Source organism: Ornithorhynchus anatinus, chromosome 14, assembly GCF_004115215.2.
Source record: "Ornithorhynchus anatinus isolate Pmale09 chromosome 14, mOrnAna1.pri.v4, whole genome shotgun sequence".
Classification (NCBI taxonomy): Eukaryota; Metazoa; Chordata; class Mammalia; order Monotremata; family Ornithorhynchidae; genus Ornithorhynchus; species Ornithorhynchus anatinus.
In genome coordinates, this window is record NC_041741.1 from 19,891,888 (window position 1) to 19,897,958 (window position 6,071).

General features: G+C 43.7%; 1 non-coding gene across 1 annotated transcript; it reads left to right on the forward strand.

Moving 5' to 3' along the window:
• Positions 1-1,147: 1,147 nt before the first annotated feature.
• On the forward strand, positions 1,148-1,284 carry LOC114816769. Its single transcript, XR_003764577.1, has one exon. It is a non-coding gene; the product is annotated as a small nucleolar RNA SNORA7 (small nucleolar RNA).
• Positions 1,285-6,071: the final 4,787 nt, after the last annotated feature.

Genomic DNA, 6,071 nt, shown 5'->3' on the forward strand with positions numbered 1-6,071 from the left:
TCTTGTATCTTCCCTAGTGCTTAGCACATAGTAAGTGCTTAATAAATACTACCATTATAATTATTATTACCCTCTTCATTAAAGCGATCCACTGGACCTTCATGCCAGAAACCACCAGCCCAAAATGATCTGGTAGACACCTATACAACAAAAGCTTGTTCTTTTCATAGCTAAAGAAAGCCATTCTCCCAAATGCTTCCCAGACCCCTCCCTTTAGTTTCTAGTCCATCAGAGAGTCCTCCATGATGAGCGAGTGCCTCCTTTTTTTTTCTGATAATATGTTTTCATTCGGAGAACTATCAGTTTGGGGTTTTTTTTATGGTACTTGTTAAACCTTGCTCTATGCCAGACACTGTTCTAAGCACTAGAATAGATATAGGATAATCAAGTTGGACCCAATCCATGTTCTACACGAGGCTCACAGTCTTAATCCTCATTTTTCAAATGAGGTGACTGAGGCCCAGATAAGTAAAATGACTTTTCCAAGGTCAAACAGCAGAGAAATGGTAGAGCTGGGACTAGAATCCAGATCCTTCTGATGCAAAACTGACAATTCTGGAGTTCCAGGAATGCTGTCAGGCCAGGTAATTTTCTCCCAGAGGTAGAAAACTGAATGATCACTTCCTTACCTTTTATAGTCCCAAGTTCACAGACCTGGAAAACATGACCAATTAAAGTTGGCTTAATTCAAAACATGCATTAAAATTAAATTCATCCCTATAAGTGTTAATTAACAGCGACCCTTATAAGTGTGACCTTATCAGTGTCTTCACATTTTCACCTTTACTCACACAGGCCATTTTGCACAAATAAGGAATACATATAAGGCATTTCCTGTTATACACCAACCATACTTGAAAATATTTTATTGCTATTCCTCTTGTCTGTCCGTCTCCCCCGATTAGACTGTAAGCCCGTCAAAGGGGAGGGACTGTCTCTATCTGTTACCAATTTGTACATTCCAAGCACTTAGTACAGTGCTCTGCACATAGTAAGCACTCAATAAATACTACTGAATGAATGAATGAATATTTTATAGTTTCCAAGTATATTGAAGTATACCCTATCAGATTAACACAGGACAGACATATGGATGATAGTCTGCATCAGACGTGACTAGAATAATTATTAGGCACTGGGCTAGATCGCCTTCTCAGGATTGCACCTGGAGTGTTTCCAGTACCCTCCAGTCTCAGCTACGGGAGAGGGAGTCAAGCAGAGGCATACCCTTTTCATTCCTAGCTTGGCCAGTAGCTAGTGAGTGGAAGGCAATCTGCTACAAGTCAAAACTCACCTGTGCTGGGCAGCAGCAACATAGGAAAGAGTCTAGGATGGAGATTCAAGGTTACTACATAGAAGAAGGTGATGGTAAACCAATTCTGTATTTTTACCAAGAAAACTCAATGGGTACACTATCAGAATGATTGCAGATAGAGGTGGGGCATTCTGGGAGAGATTTGTCCATGGAGATGCTATGGGTCAGGAAGGACTCGACAGCATAAGTCAAGACAAGACTGGGATAGAGAAAGGATAACCAGGTTTGAAGCAGTCCCTTATTTGAAGCAGTCCCTGTCACACATGGGGCTCCCAGTCTAGATAGGAAGGAATAAAACTTAATCCACATTTCAGAGATGAGAAAACTGAGGTACTGAGAAGTTAAATGCCTTGTCCAAGGTCATACAACAGACAAATGGCAGAGCATGGATTAGAATCCAAGTCCTTTGACTTACACATTCAAGCTCTTCCCATTAGGCCACATTGCCTATATCTCTACTGCTTCACCAAACCCAATCTTTGTCAGTTTGTCAATTTTATACTCATAGTATAAAGTACAATTCCTTCTTCCTTTATATTTAGAAACTCTTCACCAGAACTAAATAGTAGTCTAAAAACAGCACAATTAAATATGGCACCTCAGGCAATTCCAAGCCTATCCAGGATCATTATACATTTTTTCTCTGATATGAGCCCCTTGGGACTTTAGGACTGACCAATTCCTCATCCTTCCTGCCAATATTCTGGAGACCCTGGGAGTGTATTTTTTGTTTTGTTTTTTCTACTGCAATTTAGTACTTAGTTCTGGGGTAGTTCACAGTCTTAATCCCCATTTAAAGATGAGGTAATTGAGGCACAGAGAAGTTAAGTGACTTGTCCAAGATCACGCAACAGATAAAGCACGGGCTTTGGAGTCAGGGCTCATGATGAGTTCGAATCCCAGCTCTGCCACTTGTCGGCTGTGTGACTGTGGGCAAGTCACTTAACTTCTCCGTGCCTCAGTTCCCTCATCTGTAAAATGGGGATTAAGACTGTGAGCCCCACGTGGGACAACCTGATTTCCCTATGTCTACCCCAGCGCTTAGAACAGTGCTCGGCACATAGTAAGCGCTTAACAAATACCAACATTATTATTATTATTATAAATGGTGGAACAGGGATTAGAACCCAGATCTTTCTGATTGCCTGGCCCATGCTCTATTCACTAAGCCACACTGCCTCTTAGGGACACATGTCCATCCAGAATCTGCCTTGTGTTTCAGGCAGTCTGGGGGATATCATACACCTGGGTCTATCCAGAATCTGCCCTGTGAGGCCCAAAGACTTTTCCCTGGAAGTTTACAGGGTGATCCTAAGTAATCCAGGAGTCAGCCTCCCAAGACTTCAAGGGTCTTAACTCCTTTTGTTTTCTCCCTATATTAGTGTTGTCTTTCCTTCTTTTTCCACTCCCCCACCATCTCTTTTTTCACTTTCACAGTGGGAAGGAAAAGAGCGTGAGAGCTGGGTTGCACGGATCCTGACACAGTCCTGCCCTGCCCTGCCCTGCTGGGGGTTGGATGGGGAAATCTGCTGTTTGACTCCCAGAACTCAGCATCCTCAGTTCAGAAATCCAATGTAGAGGGATCCCTTTCCATATACCATTCCTAGCCAGACTCCTCTATAGTTATGGCATTATTATTTTCTCTTTCAATACATTTCTCATTCAGAGGGGCAGATTCATTATTTATTTCATTTAGTTATGGTATTTCTTCAGTGCTTACGAATGTGTCAAGTACTGTTCCAAGTACATGTGACCCGTTGTTAGGACCTGGATGCGGAGTTCTGACTTTCACCCTCGGGATGAGCCAGGGTTAAATAAACCAGTCATGCCCAACCAGTAAGAATGAGTGAGTCTGTATTCTGCCACTCGTATTCACAAAACTAGAGGAGGAGGAATTTACACAGAAAGAATGAGATTGCCAGTACTATGGTACAATGAAGCCACCCAGAATCTCCCCGTTCAATGCAAAGACCTAACATTAATACATAGAACCAGACTTTCCCAAATAGAAATAATAAATATTAAATCAACATATTTATTAAGCACTATGTGCAGAGCACTGTACTAAGCGCTTGGGAGATCATCACACAACAGAATTAGCGGACATGTTCCCTGCCCACAACACGCTCACAAAGTAATTACTAAATATGTAATTTATCACATTTAATTAAAAATATGAATATAAATGTTGTTAGGGTGGGGGGAATATAAAGTGTCCAGAGGTCACAGACTGAAGTGCATTAGGTGATGTGGAAGGGAGAATGAAACAGGGAAAAGAGCTTAATTGGAGAAAGTCTCTTGGAGGAGCTGTGACCTTAGTAAGGCTTTGAAAGTGGAGAGGGTGGTGATCTGGGTATATGGACACGGAGGGAATTCCAGGTAAGGGAGTGGATGTGGGAAAGGGGTCAGGGTAAGATAGATGAGATCAGCCACAGTGAGTAAACTGGTGCTTAAAGGAGCAGAGTGTTCAGGCTGGGCTGTAGTAGGAGATCAGTGAGGTGAGGTAGAGTGGGCAAGCTGATCAAGTGCTTTAAAGCCAATTGAAAGGAGTTTCTGTTTGATGCAGAGGTAGATGGTCAGCCATTGGAGGTTCAAAGGAAAAGAGAGAGAAACAAATGTAAAGAGACATAAAAATAAACCCGTTTAACCCAGTTATTGAGGGTAATACTGATAAACACTGCGTATCAGGTCACACCTGGAAGGTTTCCAGTTCTTTACCAGTGACGACTACAGGATGGTTAGGCAGTGGCTAGTGGGTAGAAGGCAATCTGCTGCAAATCAAATCTTGCTGGTGCTGGGCAGCAGCAGTATGGGAGAGAATCGAGGGCAGAGACTTGTTTACTGTGTGGAAGGATGAAATGGTAAACCACTTCCATATTTTCACCAAGAAAACTTTATGGATTCACTACCAGAACGATTCTCTTTGGAAGTGGGGCATTCTGGGAAAGTTGTATCTATGCCGTGGCTGTGGGTCGGACATGACTCGACAACATACGACACAACAACATCAGGTCCTCAAGGGACATGCCTATAGGTCAATCATGTTTTCTCAGCCCGAGTGGGACATCTAGCTCTATTCTAGGTGAACAGCATGTGGCACTCACATTCCTACTGAGTTTCTCACTATATTACCAGTACTCGCGATCAAAGAGTGGGCGTCCCACACTCTGGGTAGGTCCCTCTATCAAGAGGCTGTCTCCTGCATGCCAATTTTATAGGGTACCTGGCCCATCCAGGCTTTCCACCTGGGTGGTGGGCTGATGGCGGGGTCTCAGTCAATCAGAGCAGGTATGGGATAATACTGCCTTTTTGGGGTCCTTTCTACTCATTGTTAGCAATACCAGCTGAGGATTGCTCCATCGATCTACTGTCAGTGCTTTTGGTGACAATCACTTCCCATTTTCTGGGGGTCCTTCACTCGCTGTCAGCAATATAGGCTGAGAGTCACTCCACCGATCTGTTGACTGCAACTTTGGATGTGATGAGCTCACTTGGAGCTAATGGTGGCTCTGGTGAACAAAATAGAATCACTCTGGTCAATCCTGTCGCAGTGCTGGGGTAGATTAACTCTAATTAGGTTGATCAGTCCATGTCCCACTTGGGGCTTACAGTCTTAAACTCCATCTTACAGATGAGGTAACTGAGGCTCAGAGAACTGAAGTGACTTGCCCAAGATCACACAGCAGACAAGTGTCAAAGCTGGGTTTGAAATCCTATCCTTTTGATTCCCAGTCCTGTGCTCTTTCCATTAGGCTACACTGCTTCTCTTGGTTTTAGCCATATTTAAACAGTAGCCTAAACAGTAGCCTAAACAACTAAATACTGAAATTTCTTCTACAGTAAATGAAACAGAGGCACAGAAAAGGACACAAGATTGCCCAAGGTTGCCCAAGGTCACACCGCAGGCAACTATCAGAGCCAGGATTAGAACCCAGGTCCTCTGACTCCCAAACTGGTGCACTTTCCACTAGACCACGGTACTTCCTGACTTATTGCTTTCAAACCCTAGATTGATCAAGTTTTTACTGTCAGGCTTCCTACTCCATCTTCCTTGGGCCCCTCGGCGACCCGTATTATCTAACATTATGGGGGTGTGCGACTAGACACCTACTTCAAGTGTTTAAAAAAAGCACTGGAAGGAGTTTCTTTACAAGTCACTGCCTTGGTTGTGGGACTTGGCTTAGGAGTTGCACGACTCTAAAAGGTCTTATGGTGGGCAAAATTGTTTGCACCACAAACACCTCAGAGGGAAATCTAATCCCTAGGTCTCCCTGGGGGTACCTGAATCCCCAACCGGACCTTGAAATCTCCCTGTACAGGAGCTTTCTCAGGATGATTAATTCCCTCAAAGGCCCTCCTGCTTGTTTGGTCTCTAAACTGAATTTGCAAGATTTTGTATCACAGCCTGCATAGAAGCAAGAGACTGGTAGAGCTCTGGGTCTGAGCTAGCAGTTCCAGCTGGAATTACTTCAGCTGCCCCATGATACAACTTCCAGGTTTGGGCTTTGAACAGGTAAGAAGCTATTTTTCTCAGAACAAGATTCCCCCTCTTGCATCTCATATCTGCTGAAGGAATCAGTTTGGACCATGATTTTCTCTGACTCCCCTCCCACAGTCTAATTCATCTCTCACAATCTCTCATAATAATAATAATAATAATGTTGGTATTTGTTAAGCGCTTACTATGTGCCGAGCACTGTTCTAAGCGCTGGGTAGACAGAGGGGAAGCAGGTTGTCCCACGTGGGGCTCACAGTC